Raw genomic sequence first — 9,834 nt, 5'->3', positions numbered from 1 at the left:
ACAAACATCATTATGTAAAATTGACATTGATTCTCAGAACTACTATGAATTGTTCATCATGAGTTGTTCTGTTTTGTTTTGTGGTAATGCTGGGGATTGAGCCTGGGGCTTTGAGCATGTTAGCAATGTGCTGCCCTCCTATTGAGCTACATCCCCAATACTTAAAAAAATAGGAATGCACCCTATTTAATTTTCAGACTCTGTTTTTAAATTTATGCTCAGCAATGTGAAGTTTGGGAAAGTCCTTTGTGACAAGGTTGAGAGTTTGGTCTTGTGTTTATTGTGCATCCAACATTTGTATCTGTGCAGCACCTACACTGTTGCAGTCATGCAGTCCTTGGGAAGGCAAACGGTAAGAAAAAGCTGTCACAACTTCAGGGCCACAAATGAATATGAAATTACCAGGGTAAAGGGACATTAGACCTGGCACCCCTCCCCACTGCCCCTCACTCCTTCTCTCCATCACAATGGTCTCCTATTGCTCCCACCCAGACCACACTCTGCTCTCTTGGCTTAGACTGTCTTCTTCTCCTTACTTCCTCTCCAGCCCACACATTCCTATTTGAAAGAAGGTTCTTATAGTCACTTCCCATTAAAAATTGGTTCCTTGTGATGTTTTTGTCTTTAATAAGCTCCTATTCTGCTGATCGTTTTTTTAATCATAAAAATGTAATCATTTTTAAGACTTACATATGTCTTTAAGATTTTAGATGGTTTCTATAGAACAACCTTGAATAATTGAAATATAGGTCATCGAATATGTTTTGACAGTTAACTGCAATTTTGACACAATGCATACCACTCACCAGGTGGGCACATGGGCACACACAATCACACACTCCTTGCATGCGATTTCAGTGGCAGGTGCCTTTGTTCTCTCCACTCATCTGTGTAGTCCCTGTGTTTTTCCTCTTCTTGGAAAAATCCATCATGGAGGCACCTTCGTCTGAAGGAAGGAGCCACAGGATCTTCATAACTAAAAATTCCCTGTGGAGGTCAAAAGAGGTAAGAGACCTACTTACTGTGTTGATAGTGATCACAAGTCTGGGCTTGAGGGCTGCCACAGGTTAAGAGGGATATTGATGACACATTTATCATGATGTAAACTGTGAAATCTCACTTTTATGAAATGCCTTCTGTATGCCCCAGGAACTGTAGCAGAAAAATAATAATCCTTATCTTTCTGAATTTTCTTCTTCAACCACACCACTTAGTGAACATTTTCAATCCCTCCTGGAGAGGTGAAGTAATTTCAGCTAAGAGAGTTGAAATCCCTTTCTCAAGATCACACATACTATAAGCAGGTGGACCCAAAGTCTTTTCCAAGGTGTTTGATTCAAGAAGACAATTTAAAAAAAAATAATTTTTAGCTATAGATGGATGCAATATCTTTATTTTGTTTTTTTCATTTTTATGTGGTGCTAAGGATCAAACCCAGTGCCTCACATATGCAAGGCAAGCGCTATGCCACTGAGCCGCAACCCCAGCCCTCATGAAGCCAATTTCTAAATCACAACTCTTCTATACATTGTCGGGGGTTATATATCTAAAGTGTTTATCCTAGAGGAGGATTGTAATAATAATCAGTAATAATTATATAAGTCACAACTTTGATTCATTGAAATTGTACCATGAAAAAAGGCATTTTTGCATTCCACAATCAAAGAAGTGATGATAATCATATATTTAAAAAGAAGATAAATAAGGTACTGAGAACCAACTCACATTCCTAGGAAGTCTCAAGCCATATAATAAGAGTGGATCTGAAAATCCATGTTCAATCTGTATTATGGAGCTAATCGAATGAACAGCATGGGATAATTAAGGCAATGATCTGAAATGTCCTCACTTATTTTGGATGAGTCTTATTGCAGAAGAAAATTACTTACGTTGATTAATTCAAAGAGTAGAGCTAAAAATGAATGAGTGGATGATGTAAGAGTGTTCTCTGCTAAATTGAGTAAAAGCAGAACAATTATACAGTTTAACTTGGAAATGGGGTACCACTTGTTCCATCAATCACAATCAAGGGCAGAACTGGGTAGGGTAAGGATGTCCATCCAAGAATAATATTGTACAGTTGTACCTACCTGAGGTCCTAGATGAGTGGTCTTTGAACATTGCTTTTCCCCCCTCCTCTTTTACTCAGAAGATACAATAGCTACATGGAAGCAGAGAACCACACAGTCCTATCCCACTTCCTCCTCCTGGGCCTCTCAGAGGACCCAGACCTGCAGCCCACCCTGTTTAGACTGTTCCTGTCCATGTACCTGGTCACGGTGCTTGGGAACCTGCTCATCATCCTGGCTGTCAGCTCTGACTCCCACCTCCACACCCCCATGTACTTCTTCCTCTCCAACCTATCATTTGTGGAAATCTGTTTCACTTCTACCACCATCCCCAAGATGCTGGTGAACATCCAGGCACACAGCAAAGACATCTCCTACCGAGAATGCCTCTCTCAAGTGTACTTTTATATTGTTTTTCTTGGAGTGGATAATTTTTTACTGACTGTGATGGCCTTTGACCGCTTTGTGGCCATCTGCCACCCTCTGAACTACACCGTCATCATGAACCCCCGGCTCTGTGTCCTCCTGGTTCTGATGTGTTGGCTCATCATGTTCTGGATCGCTCTGATTCAGATTCTACTGGCAAAACGACTGACTTTCTCCACAGGCACTGAAATCCCACATTTCTTCTGTGAACTGGCTCAGCTTCTCAAGGTGGCCGGCTCAGATGCCCTCATCAATATGATCTTCACCTATGTGGCAGGTGCCCTGTTGGTTGTGTTTCCTATGACTGGGATCCTCTTCTCTTAATTTCAGATTGTCTCCTCCTTAATGAGGATGTCCTCCATTGAGAGAAAGTATAAAGCATTCTCCACCTGTGTGTCCCACATCTGTGTGGTCTCCTTGTTCTATGGAACAGGAGTTGGGGTTTACCTCAGTTCTTCTGTGACCCACTCTTCCCAGGCAAGCTCTGTTGCCTCAGTGATGTACACTGTGGTCACCCCCATGCTGAACCCCTTCATCTACAGCCTGAGGAACAAGGATGTGAAGGGGGCCCTGAGGAGACTCCTCAGTAGAACAGCCTCTTGTCTTTGCGGGATCACTGAGTTCTGAACGTAGATCTTCAGAACTAAAGGGAAGTTGTGTGCCCCTGTCAGATCATGTGATTTTCAGTGTCCTCCCTAAAACACACACTCTAGTCCTTCCAAAGTGGGAAAGACTTTTGTGTACATGATATTTTATTTGTATATCTTCAACAACTCCTTTAGAAATTCCTTTAAAATATTTCGTTTGTGTACATGATCCTCGAGAGTTCATTTTTTGGTGAATTTGCTTACAACTATTCCACATATTTCTAATTTCTACCACTGAGCTACATCTTGAGCCCTTCTTACTGTTCATTTTGAGGTAGGGTCTTGCTAAGGTGTAGCAGTCCTCAAACTTGCAATCCTCCTGCATCACCCACTAGTGTAGCTGGGATTACGGGTTTGTACCCCTTCTCACAGCCCTAACTTGATGTTTAAAGCACTTAATGTGTCAAGGCTGACATGATTTCCTCAAAAATTATCCTCTTAATGGTTTTCAATGTTCTAGCCATAAAAAATAATGGATATTTTCTGTGATGTATATGTTAATTACCCTGATTTAATGTTTCTGCAATATCCATCACATTTAGCACCTAAATATGCACAATTAAGGGTCTATTAAAATAAAGTACTGTTTTAAAATTATCTTCTTGAATGTTAATACTGTTCACCTTAACTTGATTGTGTTCTTGTTTTCCTTGGTGGAAATGGAATGATAATTATACCAGCATCATGGCAAATTGGTTACCATATGAAAACCGTGCTTGTTGCTTTTAGACATGTAACTTCATGTATCCTTCCAAACATTTCTTTGAGATATTTTCTCTCATTCACCTCATTTCTGCGCAGGAGAGACTGTGCAATTAAGATTGATTCTAATCTTTCAGTGACCTTAGTTTTCATACATTGATTGGATTTTTGACATAACAGAATATACCTTGAACGTGGTTTGGCCATTTGATTCATGGTGATAGCCAAGAGGAAGTCTCAGATATGAATACGTCCATTTTGACTCCTGATGTTTTCTTTCTTTCCTTCTTCCTTCCTTCCTTTCTTGGTTTCTGTCTTTTCTCCCTCATTGTCTCCTTCTTCCTTTTGGACTGTTTCACTGGTTAAAGTTAATTTGAGCCTTTCCTTCTTGTGGCTGAGTTATATTCTACTATATGTATACACAGAGGTTGCTCATTTATTCACCCATTGGTTACACTTGGGTAGTGTTTATCTGTTAGGTGTTTTAAATAATACTGCTATCAGCCCGCATGTACATTTATTTGTTTAACCATTTGGTTTTTTTTTTTTTTTCAATCCTTTGGAGAATATTCCTAGGAATAAGATGACAGGATCCTGGGATATTTACATAGTCACATTTTTGAGAACTCACCAAAATGTTTTTAAGAGTGGCGGACATATTTTACATTCATTACAATCTCTCAGGTTATAACATCAGGTTGCCAATATTTTTTTTCTTAAAAATAAAGGGAGAGAAAATTTCATCAAAATAGAGGAAATATCAGTAGAGGAGATGATGCCAATTGAGGAGGATGAAGAAATGATGGGGAAAGGGAAGAACAGTGGAATGATTCTGACCCAACTTTTGTATGTGCAAGCATGGATGTGGCATGGCGAGTCCTAGACCTGGGAACATCCACATGTCACTAACTAAAAAGAAAACAACATCAACAACTATAAATGGATTGAAGAGGTGGAGTGGAGGGAGGGGAATTGGGGGGCACTGAATTGGAGTGGGTTATATTCGTGCTTTTGTGATTCTATCAGGGTATATCATTGTGTTTATATAACTAATAAGAATAGGATAGCAATGATAATACTGCTATTATTATTATCATCGCTAATATTAAAATTAAACATAGATAATGCTCATTTGTGTGTGTGTTTGGTGTTGGGAATTGAACCCAGGGCCTTATGCATGTGAGGCAAGCACTCTACCAACTGAGCTGTATCTCTAGCCCAATGCTCATATTTTTTTAAAAAAATGATGATTTCCAAAACATGATTACTTTTTATACGTAGTTATTACAATTTCTTCTGTAAAGCAAACACTGATGAAAATTAATAAAGGTTCTTTTTTGACAATAATGAAAAAATTACAATCATAGCCTCCTAGTGGCTGAGAAGCGGAGTATCACTGCGCCTCTGATGTGAATTTCTCTGTGACCCACAGAGCATCTTTGATTATGCTTGTTGGAGACTGGTGATCTTCCATGGAGAAATATCTTTTCAATCCTTTGCTCTTCTGTAATTATCTAGCTCATATCTGTATTTTTGAGTTGAATATATTTTGGATACTTGCCCCTTTTGGTGTGCGTTTTGACAGCACTTGCCCCATTATGTATGTATTCTTTCCACTTTTTTCCCCCTGGTTTACAATTACATCAGGATTTGCAATAGACTTTGCAAAGTTATTTCTCCTTTCTCCCAGAGATTTCATGTTCTTCACCAAGCTACCTAAGTTGCCTCCTTACAGCTTCTAGTAGTCACCACTTCATTCTGTGCCTACAAGTCAGACTTACTAAGAGTCCACCTACATGTGAGTTCATGCAGTGTTTGCCTTTCTATGTTTGGCTCTTTCTCTAAACATGAAGTCCTCCAAGTTCCACGTTGTAGTAAACGATGGAACTTCCGTTTTACTTTTTTGTGGATTCCACTGTGTGTATAGACCACGTATTCTTTTTCTAATCATCTGATGATAAGCATTTCAGTTGATTTCATGTCTTGGATATTGTGAGTATTGGTGGGGCTGGGTATGTGTCTTGACATATTGATTCTATATCATTTGTATATAATTGTACTGGTGATGTTCTTGGATCATATTTTTAATTTTTTGATGAATCTCCATACTGTTTTCCCTAATGGCTGTACTAATTTACATTCCTGCCAGTGGATCTCAGTGAGTCCTCATCAACACCAGCTATTTTTGGTCTTTATAATGAATAGCTATTCTAACTGGTGTAAGATGACTTCTCATTGTGGTTTTGTTGCATTACTTGGATGATTATCAATACTGAATATTTTTATACACCAGTTTTCCAATTTGTGTCTTCTTTATTATTGCATTGTAGTTATATATAATAGTGGAGTTCATTGTAACACATTGATAAATACATAAAGCTCAGTTTGCTCCATTTTAACCCCCAGTGCGTTTTCTTTCTCTCGCTTGCTCCTGTGTGTCTTGGTTTATTATTGCATTATAATTATACATAATAATGGGTTCATTTGATGTGTTCATAAATGGAGGCTGTCTTTTTATATTTCATTTGTTTAACATATTATTGTTCCTAGTATGTTAATAGTTTAGTCTTTTAACTATCATAGTAAAAATCTCTGTGATTTGTATACCACTGTGGACAGTATTAGAATATTCTGAATTTGACTGTTTTACTCATGAGTTTTATACACTTCCATATGTTTTTATTTTACTCATTAGTGGGCTTTCGTTCAGCTTGAATAACTCTCTTGAGCATTTCTTAAGGGACATCTGGTGGTGATGAACTCCTTGACTCCTGTCTTGGGGTAAAGTCTCCTCCACTTCTGAAAGCCTTTGTTGGCTAGAAGACCCCTAATTGGAAGGCACGACATATACAAAAATTAACTCAAAAATGTTCAATAGTTTTAGTGTAATGGTTAAAATCATAAAATTTTTTAGAATAAAACAGAGTAATGTCTTCATTATCTTCGATTCTGCAATGGATTTTTACATCCTACATCAAACAAATAAGCAGTAAAGCAAAAAATAGTTATGTTGGAACTTTCAAAATCAGAATCTCTATGCCTCAAAAATCATCAAAAAGAAAATGAAGCATATTAGGAGCATAAAATGAAGAAATAGAAAAGAATGGAAATGTATAAAGATGCAAACATAAATGTATAATGCTGCAAAACATAAGTCTATAAACATAACCACAGTTCAATTTGAGGTTAATTGATTTTGACAATTTGACATTAACACACAGTGGGAAGAGATCATCTCTTCAGTCAATTGTGCTAGGAATATTGGATTTCCAAATCAGAAGCGATAAATCAGATCCTACATCACACTATACATACACACTTACACCAATCAAAATGAGTGAAAGACTTATGAAACTTTTAAAGTTCTAAAAAGATTTATAGGATAAAGCTACATGATGAATTTGGGCCAATGATTATTTTATATAAGCAAACATTTTGACAGCAGAAGCAAAAATAGTAAAATGAGATTGCATCCCATCCAGCAATTTCCACAGAGCAAAAGAATCAACCCACAGAGTAAAAACACCGTCTCCAGAATGGGAGAATATACTTGGAGATCATAAAAAGATAAGAGATAAACAGAGAAAATAGACGGAAATCAAACAAATCAATAGCGAGAAAACAAACAGCTTCTTTAAAAGTGGGCTAAGGACCTGAATGGACATTTCTCAGAAGAAGACGTACATGCACATAGGATGGTTTGGTCAGTTCTGTGCCCCGTTCTTCCCTTTTCCAGCCCCGCCTGCCTCTCCCTCACTGAATTTTACCTTTATGTATATCTATACTGCATTAATTTTAAGTGGAACTATTAAATAAATTAAAAATAAAACAGAAACCAATAGGTAGAGGAAAGGGAACAAAGGAAGGAATGAGAGGGGGGGAAAAGAGAAGTACTGAGGACTGAATTGGGGGAAATCAGAGCTCATGCTTGTACGACGGTGTCCAAAAAAGTGCTAAAATTCATAAGGAAGAATGAAAGACCCAGAATTCCTAAAGCAATTCTGAGCAAAATGAGCAATGTTGGAGGTATCCCAATACCTGACTTCAAATTATATTACAAGACTATCATGACAAAAGCAGCCAGGTGCTGGCCTTAGAACAGACACACAGACCAAGGGAAGAGAAGATAGAAACTAACCCAGGCAGATAAAGTCACCTGACCTTGACAAAGGCAAACAATAGAGCCCTTGTATCAAAAGGTGCTGGGAAAACTGGAAATCCATACATAGAAGAATGAAACTGGATCCCTATCTCTCATCCTGCACAAAAGTCAACTCAGAATGAATGGAAGATCTAGGAGTTAAACCAGAGACTTTGAAACTCAAAGAAGAAAACACAGACTCAGTGCTCCAACATATGGGTTCAGGGGTGACTTCCTCATTAGAACCCTAAAAGAAATAATACCAACAATTAATGAACAGGATGGCATCAAATGAAAAAGTTTTTACATAGCAAGGGAAATAATTAAGAATGTGAAGAGAGAATCTTCAGAATGAGAGAAAATCTTTGCTGGTTAATGTTCCTAAAGGAGATTAATATCCAGGTCATATAAAGAACTTATAAAACTTAACACCAAAAATACCCCCACAAAACCCAGTTAATAAATAGGCAAATGAACCAAATCCCCATGTTTCAAAAAAAATGTGAATGGCCACAATTTATGTGAAAAAAAAAAAGCTTAACACCATTAGCCATCAGAGAAATGCAAATCAAAATCACACTGCTGGACTGGGGTTATAGCTCAATGGTAAAGCAATTGCCTTGCACATGTGAGGCCCTTGGTTCCATCCTCAGTAATAAATAAATAAATAAATAAATAAATAAATAAATAAAAATAAAGGTATCATGTCCATCTACAACTAAAATATTTTTAAAAACTACTACCTCATCTCACTCCAGTTAGAATGGCAATCATTAAGAATGCAAATAACAATAATCACTAGTTTGGAGGTAAGGAAAAAGGAACACTTGCACACTGTTGGTAGGTATAAATTTTGCACAGCCACTGTAGAAATCACTACAGAGATTCCCAAAAAACTGTGAATGGAACCACCATTGGACACAGCTATACCACGTCTTGGAACTAAAATGAACCAATAAAAAAATTCAAAACAATTAAAATCAGCATATATAGTGATAAATACAGTGCAACAATTCACAGTAACCAAGTTATGGAATCATGTAGGTGTCTGTCCGTGGATGAATGGATAAAGAATATGTAATGTATGTGCACAATGGAGTTTTATTCAGTCATAAAGAGAAATGAGGTTATGTCATTTTTAAGGGACTTGAGGGGAACTGAAGAGCATCATGATAAGTGAAATATGCCAGATTTGGAAAGTCAAGAGTTGTATGTTTTTTAATCATATATGGAAGCTTGAGAAGAGAAAGAAATGGAGGGGAACTCTTTTGGAAATGAGCGGAGTTGAGAAAAGGGATTGAGAGGAGGAGGTAAAGGCAAGAGGAGGTACTGAGGAATGAAGTCTATGAAATCTACAACGTAAATGATAATAATAGCCTAAAAGACAAAAACCACATGACCATTTTTAATAGAGGTAAATGCATTCAGCCTGTATTAGGATGGAAACCCCCCAAAATTAGATACAGAAGGCAATTACCTCAATGCAAGAAATGCAATATAGACAAACCATAAGTAACACATACTTGAACAGGAAGAGGTAAAAGCTTTTCCTGTCATTTCCAGAACAAGACATGGATACCCACACTTGCCACCACCACTGAACACACCTCCAGAAGGAAGTAAAGATAAAGAAAGAAAATCCATCAAAATTGGGGGGAAATGATAAATTATCCTTGTGTGCAGATGACATGTGCAGAAAGCTCAAGGGCAATGAATTGCCTGAAAAGAAACCAAGAAAGAAATTACAATAACTATAAAATAATAAGTAAAATGGTGTCTAGGAAAGGGGAAAGATCTGTGTTGAAAAGCATAAAACATGGATGAAAAACACGGAAGTGAAAAATAAATG

At 37.5% G+C, this 9,834-nt stretch overlaps 1 pseudogene; it reads left to right on the top strand.

Annotated features, from left to right (window-relative positions):
- Positions 1 to 2,165: 2,165 nt before the first annotated feature.
- Positions 2,166 to 3,122, top strand: LOC114107497 (olfactory receptor 7D4-like; annotated as a pseudogene).
- Positions 3,123 to 9,834: the final 6,712 nt, after the last annotated feature.

The sequence above is a fragment of the Marmota flaviventris genome, chromosome 1 (genome assembly GCF_047511675.1).
Source record: "Marmota flaviventris isolate mMarFla1 chromosome 1, mMarFla1.hap1, whole genome shotgun sequence".
In the NCBI taxonomy this organism is placed as follows: Eukaryota; Metazoa; Chordata; class Mammalia; order Rodentia; family Sciuridae; genus Marmota; species Marmota flaviventris.
This window is presented reverse-complemented; position numbering and strand designations above follow the sequence as displayed.